We start from the raw sequence: 21,277 nt of genomic DNA on the forward strand, positions 1-21,277 counted from the left end.
CAAGAAAGCTATGCTTTATGAAAACGCTAAGCCAAATTGGGTGGATTGGACATTATAGAATCCAGTATTTTATCCAGGGGTGGAACTAAACCCCAAAATGAGGTTTATATCAAGAATAAGGAGTTGACATTCTAGGCATGATAGTGTATATTGCTGACGGAATAGTCATTCTGTAGGCAAGTCATTTATCATAGTGTTTCATTCTTGATTTTTGTAACCCGTACCTTTATTCACGTGGTACCTGTCTTACAACGATCGCACTCCTCCGCTTGGTTGCCGACTGATAAATATTTAGATATTTTTGCAATCGAATGTTTGCGTAACTAAAGCCCGCATTCTCTAGCTCTGCTAAATAACAGTGTCGACCGCACTTTTATTTGTTCCAACAAATCGTGCCTCACCTACAGCAGGCGTTCAAAAAATCTTAGTTCCCTCTCTTTCCTTACTTGTCCATGCCACTTGCCCAAGCCCAGCAAAACTGCAACTCATGCCAGTTAGACGAGATTCTACAAGATATTACCTATTAGGTGACATAATTGCATCAAGGTGGCTTTGTTCTGCTTCTTGCGAAACAGAAATATATCTTTCTTATCTATCTCATGGGATTGTGGACCAGATGAAATGAGACCGAATATGAGAAATTTAAAAAATTTATTGTGCAAGAATTCATTGGAAAACAATTGTACGACACACTATCCGTGTCCCCGTCCTGTGTTTTCATTAGCTATTTGTTTAAGAAAATATATTTCCATTTAAAAAATTTTTGAAACTCAAATTCAGATTATGGGTCCTTAAAAATAGAGCAGTTATTAACTTTAGCTCTTTTATAAATAATTAATCCAAATTCTGGTCACTGCAACTTGATTTTATCTGAAACATTCTAAATTCAAAATGAAAATGCTGCTGCTAAATGCTTGCATGCTCTTGGGTTAATCGTGTGGCGATCTATAGCGGGAAATAGGTACCTTCCAAAAACATTGAAGGGGGTTCTAGTAAACTCGCTGAAGAAACGGGAAAAGGTCATGAAAAATAGTGCAGTGGATTGCGTTGAACAGAGTTTCATTGTAGTTGCAGACCTCATTTTCCAAGGCTACATTGACACTGACGTGGGGGGAGAAGGGAAAGGAAATGAGATGTCATTTAGCTTTGCTAACAAACACCGAGGTGATGTAGATAAGCATGGCACTCACCAACCTGGAGAGAAAAGTGAGGGGCCAAGAAACCCCAGGGACGTGCGTCTCATCGTACTACGAGCGTAGCGTATTTTCTAAGAATGGTCTTCCCCTTTCGCGCTCTGCCACTACCATTGCGCGGAACCGAGCATTTCTGCTCTTGACTCTCCGTTGCTGGTGTTGCCACTTTCACCTTCGTTAGTTTTCTTTGTTTAGAGGCAAATGGAATAGACCTTGTATTATTTAGATCCTTGTTATTCTCTCTCTCTGTCCCTCTTCACACACACACACACACACACACACACACACACACTTAACTACTTGATTAATCAAGTAATCAAGTGCGGGAAATTAAAGTCTCTCACTACTATTTTAGTTTCCTCTGTATTTCCATGTTTCTCATAATTTTGGCTTTGCTTTGATGCTGTGCTGTGTGGTGCTTAAGTGTCCATGGTTGACATATATTCTCATTTTGGGTGTGATCCAAAATGGATGGTTGGATCCATTATCAAAGGCATAATTGCAGACTTCAATTTTTTTTTTTTTTTTTTTTTTTGTGGTTTGAATTCTACTTTGTCTGACTTAATATTCCACCCCTGCTTCCATTTTTTTTTCCTACTGCTTGGAATACCCTTGCCATTTTTTTTTTATTCTTACAATCTTTGTCACTTTATTTTAGATGCGTCTCATGTACAAGCATATATGCACTTATAATCCAACTGAGAGGCTTAATTTTTTCATGAGATAATTAATACATTTGGTTTTATTTCTGTCACAGTTCCTAATACTTTTTAATGATTCCCGCTCTTCCATTAAGAATAACATATGTTATACTATCTTCTTTCAGTAACTTAGAAGGTATCGATCCATTTTAATGTATCTACTCATTTAATCCTTACTATTAATACAAGCAATATCTAGGTTCTTCCCCATGTAATATGAAATGGTACAATTTCATTTCGTACCAGCTTTTCCTCTCCCATTTTCTCATTTCCAGCACTACAGTCTAGAATTTTATACCAATTTTAATTATTATTTATTAGGAGTCTCTTGGCTGGCAAGACTATGTTGTAGAGACTCTTTTTAATCTCTGGTTTATATATATATATATATATATATATATATATATATATGTATATATATGTATATGTATATATATGTATGTATATATATGTACATATGTACATGTATATATATGTATGTATATATATGTATATATATGTATGTATATATATGTATATATATACATGTATATAAATACACACACACATACACACACACACACACACATATATATATATTTGCAAGGGTCTTCAGTGGTACATTTTTTGATGTTCTGCATTTGTGAGAATGTCTTCCTTAAGCTTCCACATTTGGTCAATCATTTGGAGTGCTATAACTTTAGAATCACAACTTCTTCCATGAAAAACTCTGTCACTTATAATGTATTTGGTTTAATAACACAATACTTAAGTATAGCGTAGAACTGAAGCAATGATGCTATCCACTTCCGTGCAGTGAATTTTATAAAGTACTCTTTGCTACCTGACTCTGCTTGTTATGTCCTGTTCATTATCATAGACTTCTCACTTTCTCGGAATGTTACTAACGGCACAAAACACTGTTAACAAATGTTCTATTTTACTTTTCAAAAACGGTATTTCTTATCTTTCTTATCTTCTTGGGTATACCATTCTCTTTCTATTCGTGATTGATTTTTTTTGTTAATATGCTCTGCTGGCTTTGCCGTGCTCACTTGTCTTTTAGGCGAGCTCTCCCACAGCCTGAAACCGGACCAAAATGCAAGGTGGTTGGATCGGTGCCTTGTCGTGCTCTTGGAATCCCCTCACGTCCCGCTCCGTAGAAGGCTGTACTCAGCCATCCGGTGATCCCGCTGCCCGAGGGAGTAGAGAGACAGCCAGCCTCATGGGTGAACGGCTCAGTTTCTTTTCTGTGGTGATGAAGCTGTTGAGTGAGGAGCCAGCCTTCTGCTTCTAGGTTTTAATTCATCTTGGCCTACAGTTCAGCTTCAATGGTTCTTAGACTTGGTTGCGCCAATTAAATCAGAATGTCTGGGGCAAAGGACCCAGCCATCAATACTCTGAAAGGCCCTCAATGATTTTATCATGCGGGCAGGCTTGAGAATCACTGCTTTTAGTGTGGCTGTGAATGGATTCCTGCTAGAAGCTACTGCACTAGAGGCTTCACCACCTGCCGACTTCTCCTTACATCCCCCAGAATAATTGCTTTTGTGTGTTTTTGTTCAGTAGTAGGGAAAGTGGCATTAAGTGGAGGGCTCTCCGTTTTTCTCAGAGGCTCCATTTGTCTTTAGGTGTGTGTGTGTGTGTGTGTGTGTGTGTGCGTGCGTGTGCGTTGCCCCTTCGGATAAATGGATATTCCCAATAGTTTGCAAATATCTTTTCTATTTGGCAAAATATCTGTCGACTGGATGGTACTTTTGTCTATCTTTTCATTACTGATTGTAGGATTCTCTATATTTTTATGTCCCTTTGGGTATTGTAGTCATCAGCTAAGGGAGAGAAAGACATTTATGCCTCATAATCATTATTATCATTATGACGATTACAACTGTTGTATAACAAGTACATCGTATTATCAGACACCATAACTATAAACCATACGTAAATTATTACATTTTTCTTTCACGACAGTTTTGAGAGGTAGATAGAGTATCTCTATTTTATAAATAATTCTCTAGTTGTCATTTTACCCGAAAACATTCAGCTGAATTGTGAAAAATGACAAAAAGCACTCTACCCAATGATTCAGTAGTGATGGATTCCAGGGGAAAGAAGAGATTGGAATGGAATGGGAATGGAATGGAATGGAAAGAGATTAATGCAAGGCATTTTACTCCTGCTAATTTAGGCCTACCCAGGACCAGGCTCCATGAGAACCAAGCCTGGGGGTACAAGTGGAAACTACTCTCCAGCCAATATTATCTAGAATTAGCCTAATTAGCCCACTTCCCTTTTTTCTCCCAGCAGTAATTCCCAGCATTCCTAGTGTCATGGACCTGATGACAAATTTGGAATTTGGTATCCATGCGAGCATTGAAAGCTACCCATGGAATCTTCCCTCACCATGAGGGGGCCACTTTGTTTGAACGGTCCTTAACTCAACTGTCTTGTGTCAGGCTCTCCTACCATTCCCTTCAAGAAATGCAGCCTCAATTTGAATCCCTGAGAAGTGACTAAGAGCCATGATCTCATTTTATCTTTACCAGTACTTGTCTAGGGGCCTGGATACTGCTTCAGAGCTCTTTCGTTCCATCTTTTCAAAATATTTTAATTTGGTATATTTTAACATTTTAAGAATTTTTTCTTATTTTTTTTTTTTAAATTTACTTATTTATTTTGAGAGGGAGGGAGGGAGGGAGAGAGGGAGAGAGAGAGAGAGAGAGTGAGAATCCCAAGTAGGCTTCATGTTGTCAGTGTGGAGACCAATGCAGGGTTTGATCTCACGATTTGTTTTTTTTTTTTTTTTTTTTTTTTTTAATTTTTTTTTTTTTAACGTTTATTTATTTTTGAGACAGAGAGAGACACAGCATGAATGGGGGAGGGGCAGAGAGAGAGGGAGACACAGAATTGGAAGCAGGCTCCAGGCTCTGAGCCATCAGCCCAGAGCCTGACGCGGGGCTCGAACTCGCGGACAGCGAGATCGTGACCTGAGCTGAAGTCGGACGCTTAACCGACTGAGCCACCCAGGCGCCCCTGATCTCACGATTTGTGAGATCATGACCTGAGCTGGCCATTTAACCGACTGAGCCATCCAGGTGAACTTCTTGTTTTTTTTTATTTATTGAGATAATTGATATATACTGTTATATTAGTTTTAGGGGTACCACATAGTGATTTGACATTTGTATACATTGCTGAATTGTCACCACAATAAGTCTAGTTACCATGCATCACCTTACGAACTTAATATAATGTTATTGACCACATTCCCCATGCTGCACATTACATCACCATGACTTACTTATTTTACAAATGGAAATTCATATTTCTTAATCCGCTCCTCCCCTCCCCCGTCCCTCTCCCCTCTGGCAGTCACCAAACTGTTTTCTATAAGTCTAGGTTATGTTTTGTTTTGTTTGGTTGGTTTTTAGATTCCACATAGAAATGAAATAATGTGGTATTGGTCTTTCTCTTGTGACTTATTTCACTTAGCATAATACTTTCAAGGTCCATCCATGCTGTCACAAATGGTAAGGTTGCATTTTTTTTTATGGCCAAGTAGTATTCCATTGTATATGTATCCCACACTTTTATCCATTCATATGTTGCTGGGTGGTCTCATGTTTTATTACAGAAGCTTTATAGTTTTGCAGGTTTTCATTTCTTTTTCAGAGGGAAATGATCCATATGTAGTTGCAGACTCGTGTCCATGGAAGGAAGTGAGTTCAGAATCTTCCTATGCTGCCATCTTGGACTTCTCTTCAATATTAATCGTTTTTATTCTTAGATTTATTGATATATACTTGACAATTAAAAATTGTATATATTTAAGGCATACAACATGTTTTTTTTAATGTTTATTTATTTTTGACAGAGAGAGAGAGACAGAGAATGAGCAGGGGAGGGGCAGAGAGAGAGGGGGACACAGAATCTGAAGCAGGCTCCAGGCTCTGAGCTGTGAGCACAGAGAGCCCGTTGCGGGGCTCGAACTCACAGACCGCAAGATCATGACCTGAGCCAGAGTCGGACGCTCAACCGACTGAGCCACCCAGGTGCCCCAACATGATGTTTTGATATACATGTACTTTGTGAAATGATCACCACAGTTAAGCTAATGATTATATTCATCACCTCACATTGTTACCTTTTGTTTTTGTGGTAAGAACCATTAAGATCAATTCTCTTAGCAAGTTTCAAGTGTGTAATACGGTGGTATTAGCTATAGTCACCCTGCCGTACGTTAAATCCTCAGAACTTATTCATCCTGCGTAAAAGTCTGGATCCTTTGACCAATATCCCCCCATTTCCTTTACTCTTAGCCCCTGGAAACTACCATTTTACTTTCTGCTTCTAAAAGTTACACTTTTTTAGGTTCTGTATGTAACTGATGTCATGAAGTGTTTGTCTATCTGTGTCTCATTTATTTTATTTGGCATAACGTCTCCAGGTTTATCAATATTGTTGCACATGATGGGATTTCCTTCTTTTTTTTTAAGGTTGAATAATATTCCATTGTATATATGTGTATATATGACATTTTCTTTATCCATTTATCTGCTGATGGACAATTAGCTTGTTTTCATGTCTTCCCTTGTTCCATCTTAAAACTTAAAAAAAAAGTTTATTTATTTTTAGAGAGAGAGAAAGAGTGTAAGCAGGGGAGGGACAGGGAGAGAGGGAGAGAGAGGATCCCAGGCAGGATCTGCGCTGTCGCATGCAACCTGACATGGGTCTTGATTCTACAAACCGTGAGATCGTGAGTTGAGCTGAGATCAAGCATCAGACACTCAATGGCCTGAGCCACCCAGGTGCCTCCCTTATTCCATCTTAAAAGAGCTTATCTTGTTGAAAATGCCATCCCCCCAAGGTCTAGATGTGGCCTCACTTAATTCTCTTTAACTGGACTCCATCTTTCTCCTTGAGTTTTGCTTACATTGATTGTTCTTTTTCATCACTCTCTTAGTTGTACATCTGTGCTGCTGTTCCCAGGAAGAAAATGCTTCCGCTGCGGGATGGGTTTTTTTAGTTTCTTATCTTGTGTTGTTAGAAGCCTGCTAGGCTTTTCTCTGAAATAAGGCATTCCCCACATTATGTGGCCGGGAGAGGATTCCTTCTGACACTTGTGTTTGTCTGACTTGAATTTCTCATCATTGTTTCTGCAAGGAAGCTTCTCTGACAACCATGCGACTGGGATTGTTTGGTTGGTTCTTAGATTCCACACAGAAATGAAATAATGTGGTATTAGTCTTTCTCTTGTGACTTATTTCACTTAGCATAATACTTTCAAGGTCCATCCATGCTGTCACAAATGGTAAGGTTGCATTTTTGAGGTAAACATGATACCCTTGGACATTGGTGATATAAAATTTAGAGCGGCCCCCAAAATATTAGTCTGTCATTTGAATAGTTTCTATCTTGGAAAGGAGAAATTTCAACCATAACTGAAGATCACCTATCTTTGGTTATAAAGGCAGGAGAGCATAAAGTCTTTGGAGACTGAAAAAGTTCTCCTTACCTGGGCACATCACATTAAGAGGAATATATTTGGGTTGGCACCAGAAGCTTGGCCAAAAGTATTAAACTGTTATTCCTTTTTAATTATTGTGTGCCCTTCTCCTGAATACCAGAAGTTTGCAGTATACTGATGAGCTCACTCTATTATTTTTCCGTTTTATCTCACCAGGAGCTTCTCACCCAGGTGTTCAAAAATGTCAGTCTTTGAAATTTCGACAGCGTTCTCAATTCCAGAGAGACCACACTTAACTGGGGAATTGATTGGAAGCTTTGAACAAGAAGGTCAGGTTGTTGAAGAATAGAGCTCCCCAGCCGAGACAGTAATGAGAAAAATAGTGTTTGCAAAAGTTTGTTTTGAGTCATTGGCTGACTTCCTTCTCATGATGTGCAGAGATTGGTAGGGGAAAGAGCTTACGGCCTGATAATTTGGGATGTCAGCTCTTCTCAAAGACATTTCTCTTTTCAGGTGTTTGCTGAGCCCTGGCATGGAAACAAGGCCCCACGCTGTGACAGGCAAGACACAATCCAGCAACAAAGACACTTTTTTTCCCAGATAGATTTGAACAGAAAATTGCCCTTGCCCTGAAGGCTTGGAGTTGGAGGCCCTTGGGAGTGAGTGACAAAAAGGAATTAATCAGCAGGTTTTTTCGATTACTTAAGGTCAGTCAGGGATGTGATTTTTTTAGTTTCCGTTTTTCACCCCTAGTAGTTACAAATAACACCCCTCCCCAATCTGCTTTCTAAAAATCTTGTGGTCAAATCCATGATCCCCATTAATTATTTCTAGGTTAAGTACTTTCATTCGTCTCTTAGTTTTCGAACAAGACAAATCTTTTCTGTCTTGGAGGCTAGTGCATTTTTTTTTTTAACGTTTTTATTTATTTTTGAGACAGAGAGACAGAGCATGAAGGAGGGGAGGGGCAGAGAGAGAGGGAGACACAGAATCGGAAGCAGGCTCCAGGCTCTGAGCCATCAGCCCAGAGTCTGATGCGGGGCTCGAACTCACGGACCGCGAGATCGTGACCTGAGCTGAAGTCGGACGCTTAACCGACTGAGCCACTCAGGCGCCCCAAGGCTAGTGCATTTTTAATCAGGGCATGATGTAACTGATATACTCTATGTCTACAGTGAACATACCTGGAGGAAAGAATTCCATTCATTCATTTATGGATCTTTTAGGAGACAATTGACTTCTTCATGAGTTTTTTAAATTTATTTTTTACTCCTGGAACAGAAACAAATCTCTTTGGGCCACCAATGCAAGGGCAAACTATCTTTCTTCCTCTTGCCTTCTAAGCAAATCTTTGTTCTCAGCATGGAATAGGTATTTCTTTTACAATACCAATTGTTTGCCTTGAAATAAAATTAGCTGGAAACACAAAAAAAGACTTTTCCAGAAATTTGTCGTAAAATAATGGAAACAGAAAACATTTACTGAGTGCATAAAATATGCTAGGCCCAGCACTGAGTTCGTTTTGTACAATATGTTTTCAATTATCACAAAAAAATTATGAAAAAACATCATTCCAGTTTCACAGGTAAGGAACTAAGAAAGTTTCATTGATAGCATATAACTTAAGGCTGCATTAGCTAATAAATGGCAGACCCTGGTTTTAAACTTGGGATCATCTGATTTTAGAATTCTATTTCATGGCCATCAAATAATAGTTCCTCTCAGTATGGAATTACCTGGTAATACTGATAGAAATGTATTCTATTCCGTAATAAATTTCAGGTATTACTCAAGCAGGCAGAGTGTTTATTTAGTATTTACAGAGTTTTGTGACCACTGCTATATCAGGCATCTATTGTATTGTCCTAAAATCTAAGCAGAATGAAAATCGTGAAGTTTCTGATATTTGAAACCACAGGCAGCAATGAATAGAATGAGTGGAATGAGTATAGGCACACCTCAGAGATAGAGCGGGTTTGCCTCCAGACCACTACAATAGAATGAATGTCACAAAGAAGTGTGTCCAATGATTTTTTTTTTTTGGTGTCCCAGTGCATATAAAAGTTGTGTCTACACTATATTGTAGTCCATTAAGTGTACAATAACATTATGTCTAAGAAAGAGTGTACATGCCTCAATTAAAAATATTTTATTGCTAAAGAACGCTAACCATCACCCGAGCCTTTAGTGAGTTGTATCTTTTTGCTGAGGGAGGGTCTTGCCTCCATGTTGATGGCTGCTGACTGATCAGATTAGTGGGGGCTGAAGGTTGAGAGGGCTGTGGCAACTTCCTAAAATAAGACAACAGTGAAGTAGGCAACACTGATTGACTCTTCCTTTCACGAATGCTCTCTCTTAGCATGGGATGCTGTTCGATAGCATTTTCCCCACAGCATAACTTTCAAAATTGGAGTCAATCCTCTCAACGTCTGCTGCTGTTTTGTCAACGAATCCTATGTCATACACTATTTTTTGTTGTCATTTCAGCAGTCCTCACAGCATCTTCTCCGGGAGTAGATTCCATTTCAAGAGACCATTTCCACCTGTTCGTCCATAAGGAGCAACTCCTCGTTCATCAAAGTGTGATCATGAGATTGCAGTCACTCAGTCCCATCTTCAGGCTCCACTCCTAATTCTATGTCTCTTGCTCTTTCTGCCATATCTGCAGTTTCTTCTTCCACTGAAATCTTAAGTCCCACAAAGTCACCATGAAGGTTGGAATCCACTTCTTCCAAAGTCCTGCTCATGTTGATATTTTGACCTCTTCCCATGAATCCCAAATGTGCTTAATGGCAAATAGAATGGTGACTCCTTGCCAGAAGGTTTTCCATTTACGTTGCCCAAATCCATCAGAAGAATCCCTGTCTGTGACAGCTGTAGGCCTAGAACATATATTTCCTCCTCCTCCTTCTTCTTCTTCTTCTTCTTCTTCTTCTTCTTCTTTTAATTTTAGAAAGAGAGAGAGAGAACGCAGGGGAAGGGCAGAGAGAGAAGGATTCATAGAATCCCAAGCAGGCTCCACACTGTCAGCACAGAGCCCACTGTGGGGCTCAAACTCTTGAACCGTGAGATCATGACCCGAGCTGAAACCAAGAGTCAGACGCTTAACTGACTGAGCCACTCAGGTGCCCCAGAAATGTATTTCTTAAATAATAAGACTTGAAAGCTGAAACGATCCATAGGCTGCAGAATGGATGTTGTGTCAGCAGGCACGAAAGTCACATTCATCTTGTTCACCTCCGTCAAGAGTGAAAGGTGCATTGTCAGTGAGCAGGATTATTTTGAGAAGAATCTTTTTCTGAGAAGTAGGGCTCAACAGGGGGCTTAAAATGGTCAGTACCCATGTTGTAAACAGATGTGCTGTCATCTCGTCTTTGTTTTTGCACTTAGAGAGCACAGGCAGAGTAGATTTAGCATCGTTCTTGAGGCCCCCTAGGGTTTTTGGAATGGCAAATGAACATTGGCTTCCACTTAAAGTCACCAGCTGCATTAGCCCCTAGCAAGAGAGTCAGCCTGTCCTTTGAAGCTTTGAAGCCAGGCATTGACTTTGCCTCTGTAGCTGTGAAAGTCCTAGGTGGCATCTTCTTCCAACAGAGGCTGCTTCACTACGTTGTAAACCTGTTGTTCAGTGTCGCCGTCCTCATGAATTATCTGAGCCGGATCTTCTGGAGAACCCGCGGCAGCTTCCACATCAGCTCCTGCTGCTTCGCCTTGCACCTTGATGTCACGGAGACGGCTTCCGTCCTCAGACCTCGTCAACCAACCTCTGCCAGCCTCAGACTTTTCTCCTGCAGCTTCCTCACCTCTCTCAGCCTTCACGGAATTGAAGAGAGTCAGGGCGTGCTGGATTAGGCTTTGGTTTAACAGGACGTTGTGGCTGGTTTGATCTTCTATGCAGACCACCCGCACTTTCTCGATAACAGCAATAAGGCTGCTTTGCTGTCTTACCATTCCTGTGTTCACCGGGAAGCACTCTTAATTTCCTTCAAGAACTTTTCCTTTGCACTCCCAACTTTGCTAACTGGTGCAAGACGCCTAGGTTTTGGCCTCTCTGGCTTTTGCCGGGCCTTCGTCACTAAGCTCATTTCTAGCCTTTGATTTAAACTGAGACACGCATGACCCTTCCTTTCATTTGAACACTTAGAGGCTATTATAGGGTTAGTAACTGGTGTAATTTGAATATTGTGTCTTAGGGTTAGGGACGCCCAAGGAAGGGAAGGGAGATACGAGAACAGGTGCTATGTAAAGCAGTCAGAACACACACATTTGCTGATTAAGTTACTGTCCTATGTGGGTGCAGTTGGTGGCGCCCCAAAACAATGACAAGAGCAACCCCAAAGACCATTGATCACAGATCACCGCAACAAATTAGCGATAATTAGAAAGTTTGAGATATGTGAGGATTACCAAAATGTGACACAGAGATGCGGAGTGAGCAAATGCTGTTGGAAAAATGGCGCTGGGGCTCCAATGAGCTGGTGGCTCGGTCACTTAAGCATCTGACTTGGGCTCAGGTCACGATCTCATGGTTCATGGGTTCGAGCCCCGCATCAGACTCTGTGCTGACAGCTCAGAGCCTGGAACCCGCTTCAGATTCTGTGTCTCCCTCTCTCTCTGCCCCACCCTCACTCGTGCTCTGTTTCTGTCTCAAAAATAAATAAACATTAAAAAAAAAACCTTTAAAAAAGAAATCGCGCTGATGCACTTGCTCGAAGCAGAATTGCCACAAAAAACATCAACTTGTTAAAAAAAAGACAGTCCTCAGATTTGTAGAAAAGTCTGTGAAGTCCAATGAAGTGAAGCACAATAAAAGCACCCCAAAATCCATAGTTTACCTTAAGGTACATTCTTGTGTTGTGCATGTCATTAATCTGTTCAGCTTCCGTTTCCCCAGGTACAAACTACTCGCTTGTATTTGTAACATATGTGGTTGACAAAAAATTTCTCTTTAAGACATTTTCTTTTTTTTTTTTTTATTTTTATTTTTTAATATATGAAATTTACTGTCAAATTGGTTTCCATACAACACCCAGTGCTCATCCCAAAAGGTGCCCTCCTCAATACCCATCACCCACCCTGCCCTCCCTCCCACCCCCCATCAACCCTCAGTTTGTTCTCAGTTTTTAACAGTCTCTTATGCTTTGGCTCTCTCCCACTCTAACCTCTTTTTTTTTTTTCCTTCCCCTCCCCCATGGGTTTCTGTTACGTTTTAAGACATTTTCTTATCTGAATATAACCAGAAGCAGGTAAAAATGACGCAAGTCTCCTAATTTTACAGATGAGAAAACAAAGAGGCCAAGTGGCTCGCCTAAAGTCAAAGACTACTAAGTTAGCGGTTAAGTGAATGTCAATTCTCATGGAAAATCAAGTTCCTTATACGTTTGACAAGATGGTGAAGAGCAAGTAACCTAAAGTATGTGACAGTGTTTTGCAGTTTGTAAAACCCTATAAATTGAAGCCATAAGATTATCCAGTCGTTGACTATTTAGTCTGGATTATTATTGGAGATCTACCCCTTTGGTACGTACCCAGGATGTTTGTAATAGGGACAAGAGAAAAGGACAGAAGAGAAGGTTTTCTGGCTCAAACACCTACCCATTGTTAACTCAGAGATCTACACAGCACCCACCACTGCTTCGAAGCATTTTATATTCAGGAGAGGAGGATATTTCATGCACAGGAAGCAATTCTGCAATGTGCACAATGCCTCTGAATGTTCCACAGTGGTTCAGCCTCTTTGAATATCATTGATTCTATCCCTTCTAGGCATTTGAAAAGGGGAAGTCTTTTTGTCATCAAGGTGCTTATAGTTTGTGCCACGGCCTTCTGATCAGTGCTGCACGTCTGGAACCAAGTCAGCTGGGGAGCCTCCCTTGACTTTCCTGACAGACAATCTCAGTGCCTCCTTCTTCCGTATCCCAGGTGCCCACCGCAATTCCCGAACACCTCCTTTTCCCTTAGTCCTCAGAGTGAAACTCTTTTCTCCCTCTCTGGAGATGCCATCAGTTTTTTGTTAATTCATCCTGTAGACCAAACCCTTCAAAGAATGTGAAACATAAATAACCAAGTTCATAATAAAATGTGGAAAAGATCCATTCATAGCCTCTGGGTACAAAAATGTGTGTTTGTGTAAAAGGGAAAGAGAGGGAGAGAGGAAGGGAAGTTGGGAGAGACAGAACTAATAGGTGAGGAAAAATCAAAATCATAGTTTCTAAGCACAGCTGGAGAGAGACATAGGACTTCAGCAGAGACAGAAAAGGAGCAATTCCTTCATTCACCTGTGTAGGTTCACTAATTGCCTGATGATTCTGTGTGAGTGGTAATTTGTTGGGGTACAAGAGGAAGGCAAACGAGGAATAGACCAGAAAATTCAGAGTACCAGAGGTCCCAGAAATACAAAAGCATGGGAAATCCTAGAATATATTAGGCTCTGTTTAGACCAAAAGTTCTCAACTTTAACGCTATTGATACTTTGCGTTGGATAGCTTTTTGTTGTGGGAGGCTGTCCTGTCCATTGCAGAATGTTAGAAGCATCCCCGGCCTCTGTCCACTAGACGCACTCTTCTCTAAGTTGTGACAACCAAAAAGTCTCCAGATGTTGTCAAATATCACTTGAGGTGGAGGTGGGGACCAGGAAAATCACCCCTGGTTGAGAACCACTGGTAGAACTCTTTGACCTAAAGGCACCTAAGTTAGAAAAAAAAATGTAGAATCAATATAGAATATTATAGAATGTTAACAGTGAAAATCGTTTGTGTCGAAGATATAGATCATTTACAAGTGTAAGTTGGTTTGTCCTCTACATTTTAAAATATTCTGTGAAGAACATGCATTACTCATGTAATCGGAAGAAAGGACTGTTAAGGATGTTCTTAAAGGTGAGGATATGTGAGTTACCTTTATGAGTGCTCTGGTGAGTGACGGTGTATTCTGAAGAAAAGCAAAGCAAAACAAAACAAAAACAGAGACTCATAGTGTTATAATCAAATGAAATAAGGAAGACAATCAGATCTGACCAGGAGAGGGAGAACATTCACCAAAAAGAAGGAAGGAGGAAGAAGGCAAAGAATCAGTAAACAACAACAACAACAACAACAACAAGAACTCCCAAGAATTAAACACCCCTTCCAAGCATGTGCTTAGGCATGAAGTTGACTTCAAAGCACTGAAGCATGGGATGGTGACATTTGGTTATGTCATACGGAAATGCATAGTGCAGTCTTTTAAGGAGAGAGTGAACATCAGCGTTTATGAATGATTACACGTGGTTGAGGGTGTCTCTAAATGCTTAGATATACATTATCTTCTGGTTTAGGACTCAGAGATACTGCAGTCTGTTGGGCTGTTGCCACACCACTTAGGTCCTCAGCAGAGACCCCCCTTAACGAGGGAAAACTCCTAAGAACACAAGGTGGTAGGAGGAACACAAAGGCCAATCATTCCATTAAGAGGGTCGTTGTTCCAGGATCTTTCCTTCATTTCCATGAAGGTTTTCATTATAGCAGGATTAAAGCTTTTGAATGTAAAATGTGGTTCCCTTGGACAGGGGAATAATATTTAGCCTTAGAATTTTTCCTCTAAAGAATGACTTTTAATGATTAGGCATTGCTAGGTTTTGTTTTCTTTCAACCATTTATTTGTTTCACAGACATATTTTGAACGACCCACTCTGAACACTCTGCTATCTTAAACAAGCATCTTATGTCCTTTTACTATCATGTGGCTCCCACTAAGGTCTTCTACTTGGGTCACACCTGTCTCTCAAAATACCCAAATGTCTCAAATATATCTTCAATCTGCCTTTTGTCCCAATCAAAACGCATGTTGGCTCACAGAGAAGAAGACGAGCCAGGCCATGAAAGGCGAAAAATTCCGATTCTGACACCAATTCTAATAGGTATGCTTTTTTCACACCATGAAGCAATTGACTCAACTTGGATGCTAGGTACCTGGGGAAAAACATCAGGTTTCGCGGGTTAAGGGCTTGGTGTCTAAGGGATCACACACTCCCCATCCCGACCCCCTCCAGACCCCAAGTTGTCACCTGGGCTTCTGAACTACCAGCTATAGATTGGATGCTCCCACAACATCTTCCCTAAGGAGGGATTAATTTGTTACAGTGGTTCATAGAACTCAGAGAGAAAGTTCTATGGGAAAGGATGTGGAGATTCCGTGCCCTCTCTGAGTCCATCGCTCTCCCAGCACCTCCCTGTGCTCACTAACCTGAACGATCTCCCGAAGCCTGTGATGTTGGGTTTCATGGTGGCTTCATTACCCAGCATCATTAATTAAATCACTGGCCGTTGCTAATTGAACTCAGGCTCCAGCTTCCCTCCCCTCTCCAGAGATGGAAGGGTGCAACTGAAAATGCCAGCCCTGTAATCACATTCTTAGGTTACCTAGGACTTCCCCAAAGTCACCTCATCACCGGAACGAAAGACCTACTTGCCATCTCCACTTTAGGAAATTCCAAGGGTTTTAGGAGCTTTGTGTCAGGAATGGGGAGGAAGACTAAATACGTATTTCTTACCATAAATCACAGTATCACGAAGGTACACATACAGGATGGTGAGAAGAAGGATACGGAGCGAGGAGAGAGGACACTGTGAACACCAGAAAATGCATAGTATGGTGAAGAAATTGTAACTAAGGCCAACAACACTGAGTGTTTTAAATGATAGGGCGTACATTCATATGAGTGATTGCCACAGAAAGAGATGAGAGGAATTGTATAAAACCACCAATCTTTCCATTTAAGCCATATAATTTACTGAGGAGAAGGTTGGAGTTCAAAGAACTTTGGAGATGGGGTCTAAGTCATCAGTCCTGGCACAGGACAAGGGGCCTTCTGAGCACAAATGGACTATAGGCATGGGCTTTGGAACCAAAGAGACTTGAGACCGAGGTCAGGCTCCAGCACTACTCAACCATATGACTTTGGGGTGGTTTCCTAACATCTCAGTGCCTGTGTCCTTATTCATGAAGAGGGAGTAATAACAGAGCTCCTCCCCAGGAGGGTGCTGGTAAAGGTTTAACAACCAGCTCTCTGGAGGAAAAAAAAAATTGCCCAATTGTTGCATTTGCTGATTGCCCTGAAACACATAGTCCCAGCATGGCTGATTTCAGGCTAGCCCTGTGAGGTCACTGAATGTGGACGTGGGAAGAGATGCAAATAACAAAGAGATATTCTCGTAAACGGGTACAAGCTGGCTCTACCAGGACGACTGCCCATCACAGAGGGTGCTGGGAGGGTGGCACGAATACTGTGGTCAAGCACTTAGCACAGTGTCTGCAAAACAGCAGGTGCTCAGTACTGTTTTCAGGGACTTCCCGGTGCTCCTGGCTCCAAGCACAATCCCCTTTTCCCAGTACCAGGCTGCTTTTCTCGAAGCTGTGCGCAGTCTTATGAATCACGTCTCCAGTAGGAACGGGGCTGGATTGATTAATGCAAGTGCTGTGTTGCTTACCCCTAGATGCTGCCAGCACCCACTGATGCATTCCTGTTGTTTTGGAAGCACACTTGAAAATCATTTATCAAAGTCTGGCTGCCGGTAGATTTTTCTCTCCACTTGAATGGCATCACTCCATTCTTTATCTCCTGAGCTCCAAGGTCCGCCTTTGGGCCGACCCCCTTCCCTGAGGGTTTCAATAGTTTTTGGCAAGGAGCATCCGTTCTGCCTTCAAGGAGCCATCCAGATTTCCGGAGCCATTGTGTCCCATGAGTTGGAGGGCAGCCTGAGCGGGCTTGTGTGCCCCTGGCCGACTGGTGTTTACAGTCATACAGCACTTCTCTTCTGGCTAAGGGGCTATCTCCTCCAATCAATCTTAGGTCATGATACAGAATCTTTTCCGAATATCCACTCTAGTTGAGAGAGCCTGCGATTTTCTGATTCCTTGTTCTTTTTTTTTTTTAATTTTTTTTTTAACGTTTTATTTATTTTTGAGACAGAGAGAGACAGAGCATGAACGGTGGAGGGGCAGAGAGAGAGGGAGACAGAATCGGAAGCAGGCTCCAGGCTCTGAGCCATTAGCCCAGAGCCCGACGCGGGGCTCGAACTCACGGACCGCGAGATCGTGACCTGAGCTGAAGTCGGCCGCTTAACCGACTGAGCCACCCAGGCGCCCCTCCTTGTTCTTTAAATCATGTTATGTTTACCCACCTTAGAATGCACTTACGTCTTAGGGGAGATTATAAAGCAAAATAAGTTTGTGCGTCTGCTTCTACCCTTTCAGGCTTTTCTCCCATGTCTTTTAGAATACCTGTCCTTTTTGTATAAGGTGCTGAAAGCCCTACTCCAGATCTTTCGCTCTCACTCCTGCTGGGTCTTCTCATCATTTCCAAGCTCCTGTTTGTTAGGTGATAAAGAACGGTTCTGAGTTAATCAGATAAAGCGACCTCTGCTGATTTGGGTTCCCGGTATGTAATTCCTTCTAGGCCTTGGCAATTTAGATCGTTGGGACTATTAATGTACCTACTTCCCAAAGGTCCCACGGAGTGATACCAAGAGGTAATTACCAACGTTGTAGTAGGGGTTTACAGAATGACGGGGGCTCTGCTCCGTTGGAAGGTAGGAATTTGTGGTCCTGAAATAGTGCAACGCCGTGCGATGTCACTTACTGTGACAAGGTAAGTTTTTTTCCTAACTCCAGTGGGCAGTTATACCAATCAGGCAATGATTTTCTAAAAATCTCTCTTAAACTTTTATTAATTAATTAGTTAATTAATTAATAATTCTTCATGTTTATTTATTTATTTTGAAAAAGAGAGAGAGCACAAGCTGGGGAGAGGCAGAGAGAGAGGGAGAGAAATTGCCAGCAGGCTCCGTGCTATCGGCTCCACTCAGGGCTCCACCTGAGCCATCAGTGAGATCATGACCTCAGCCAAAATCAAAGGTCTGACACCAAACAGACTGAGCCACCCAGGTGCCCTCTCCCAAACTTTTACATTTAAAGTGATCGAATCTTTAGCTCCCTTAATACGTAGGGCTTAATGAAGTTGCCATATGTGGAAGGAAAAGGGGTATGTTTTGCTGGGAACAATATCCTAGATTCCAAGTGTAATAAGATTCTGTATCATATTTCTTTGGAAAAAACTGGGGCTGCTAGAACAAACTACCATATACGAAATAGGTCGTAATTCCTATGGGCTTGGGCGAGCTAGCTAACAGGGGTATTCCTTGTATGTGCTATCTTTTATGGGATTCTAGATTCTTAGATATATTGTATCTTTGTAACTTTCTTGTAACTTTCTTAGCTGTCCGGGCTGACAGCTCAGAGCCTGGAGCCTGCTTTGGATTCTGTGTCTCCCTCCCCCTTTGCCTCTCCTCGACTTGGGCTCTGTCTCTCTCTCTCTCTCAAAAAAAAAAAAAAAAAAAAAAAAAAAAAAAAAAAAAAAAAAAAAAAAAACAATAAAAAAATAAATAAAATGTAAAAAAAATCTTTAACGGAGATTCTGCTGAATTCATTTTATCGCAGCTATTTCTGATTGCAGATTTCTCACATGGACACCTGCAATTGCTCAACCAATCTATCAACCAAAGGTATTGATTGAGCACCTCTGTTTACAAGGCACAGGCTGGGGTTAGTTCCAAAAACAATAATGCGTTATATATATGTCAAAGACCTTTCTGGCAAAGGAAAGCTCTGAGCACACAATCTTATTTTATTCCCTCCGAGAAAGATTAATGGAAAATAGATTTCATTCCATCTTTGCATCTCTTCACACAAACCAAAAGATATTTCCTGTCTTGCTCAAGGTCATACCGAGAATGAGAGTGTAAAACTGACATCTTATGTCACAAAGACGTAAATTAAGTGTTCACAGAGGACTTCCAAGTCACTGGCCAATGGAGTACCCAGGATTTCCTTTCTGCATATTCTTCAGAACTGGTTTCAGCCAAAACCAATTTGTGTAGGAGGTAATCTGATTATTGACACTATCAATCTGCAGAATGCAGGGTCAGCATTGACTTTCCACTTGGCCATTCTCAACAGCTGGGCAAGGTAAGCATAATCACAGGCAAATTTCAACTGTTCCCCTTGTTCAATTTGTGCTTGCCTCCACGGGTTCTTCAAATACAACAATCTGCTGTCTCAGAACCTCTCAAGCATATCATAATTTTCACTTCTCAGAGCTGAGATCTTCTGATTAGGACTTGACAAGAGTAAGCCTTTGACCTTCAATTCGTGGGGGTGGTGGGGGAGGGAAATGCATGTCTGCATTCATTTTTAGAATGCCGAAATAGAGGTTGTTAGCAACCACTGACCTTGAGGAAGTGTCGAGATCTCGTCATCCTCTTATCCTAAAGAGGCGATCTTAAATCACAAAGAAACCCAAATCGAACCAAACATTGCAATCCTTACTTATAAATATCAATTTAATTATTTGGTTTGGGTAACAATAAATGCCAGTTGCCATGGTTCTGTGGGAGAGCTATGTGTGACGAGATTAGGACGGTATTAGCCCTCTCATTACGGGGTTTTACTTTTCTGCTTCCTTGCATGACTGATGATCTTTGATTGGATGCCCACATTGTGCATTTTACCTCACTGGGTGCTGGATATTTTTCTATCGCTCTAAATATTCTGCATCCTTGTTTTGGCACGCAGTTAAGTTACTTGGAAATGGATTCATTCGTTGGATTCTTGCTTTAAAACTTTTTAGGTGGGATCAGACCAGCCCCATTTCCCAATACTGAGGCAAAATGATTCTGAGCACTCTACCCAGTACCCCAGGAATGGATGAGGTTTTTCCGGTCTGTCCGGTGAGAACAAAAACTACCCTTAGACCGCTGGGTGCTGCTTTCTCTGCTCCTTCAAAGAGTTCTTCCTTTTGGCCTTGGGTAATTTCTTCACATGCATATGCTGGAGTGATGAATAGTCAGATAGGAGTCTGCAGATCTCTGGGGTTCTTATGTAGCGTCTCCTCTTTGGTACTGTCTCCGGACAGCTCTAGTTGCCTTGCTCTCCCCAGAGTCTTAGTTCCGTCTCCTCAATTCAGGGGTCCACTGGCCTCTTCCTGGCTTTCCTGCCCCCCTGCATTGTAGCCTAGAAACTCTCGAGGCAGGAAGTCGGGCAAATCACAGGGCTTTACCTCATGTGTTTTCCATCTCTCAGAGATCCAGTGTCCTTTGTTGCCTGATGTCTACTGTCTTAACACTGTTTTCTTATATTTTGTCTTTTGTTTTTTTTAAGTTTGTTTGTTTATAGATTTACCTCCAAGTTAGTTAGCATGTAATGCCATAATGATTTCAGGAGTATAATCCAGTGATTCATCCCCTATATATAACACCCAGTGCTCATTCCAACAAGTATCCTCCTTAATGCCTCTTACCCATTTAGCCTATCCCCCCTCCCATAACCCCTCCAGCAACTCTCACTTTGTTCTCTGTATGTAAGTCTCTTATGTTTTGTGCCCCTCCCTGTTTTTATATTATTTTTGCTTCCCTTCCGTCCTGTTCATCTGTTTTGTCTCTTAAATTCCACATGAGTGAAGCCATATGATAGTTGTCTTTATCTGACTAATTTTGCTTAGTATAATACCCTCTAGTTCCATCCACAGAGTTCCAAATGGCAAGATTTAATTCTTTTTAATTGTCAAGTAATACTTCGGTATATATATATATATATATATATATATGTATACACATACATATATATATAGATATATAGATATAGATAGATAGATATATCTTTATATATATCTATATATCTATCTTTATATATCTATATATCTGTATCTATATCTATATATCTATATATCTATCTATATATCTATATATCTATATATCTATATCTATCTTTATCCATTCATCCGTCAGTGGACATTTGGGCTCTTTCCATACTTTGGCTATTGTTGATAGTGCTGCTATAAACATGGGGGTGCATGTGCCCCTTCGAAACATCACACCTGTATCCCTTGGATAAATACCTAGTAG

General features: G+C 41.1%; 1 pseudogene; it reads right to left on the bottom strand.

Annotated features, from left to right (window-relative positions):
• LOC122238061 overlaps nucleotides 1-12,939 on the bottom strand; it is a 111,513-nt pseudogene extending 98,574 nt beyond the window's left edge.
• Between the last annotated feature and the right edge of the window lie 8,338 nt (nucleotides 12,940-21,277).

This window comes from Panthera tigris, chromosome B1 (assembly GCF_018350195.1).
Source record: "Panthera tigris isolate Pti1 chromosome B1, P.tigris_Pti1_mat1.1, whole genome shotgun sequence".
Lineage (NCBI taxonomy): Eukaryota > Metazoa > Chordata > Mammalia > Carnivora > Felidae > Panthera > Panthera tigris.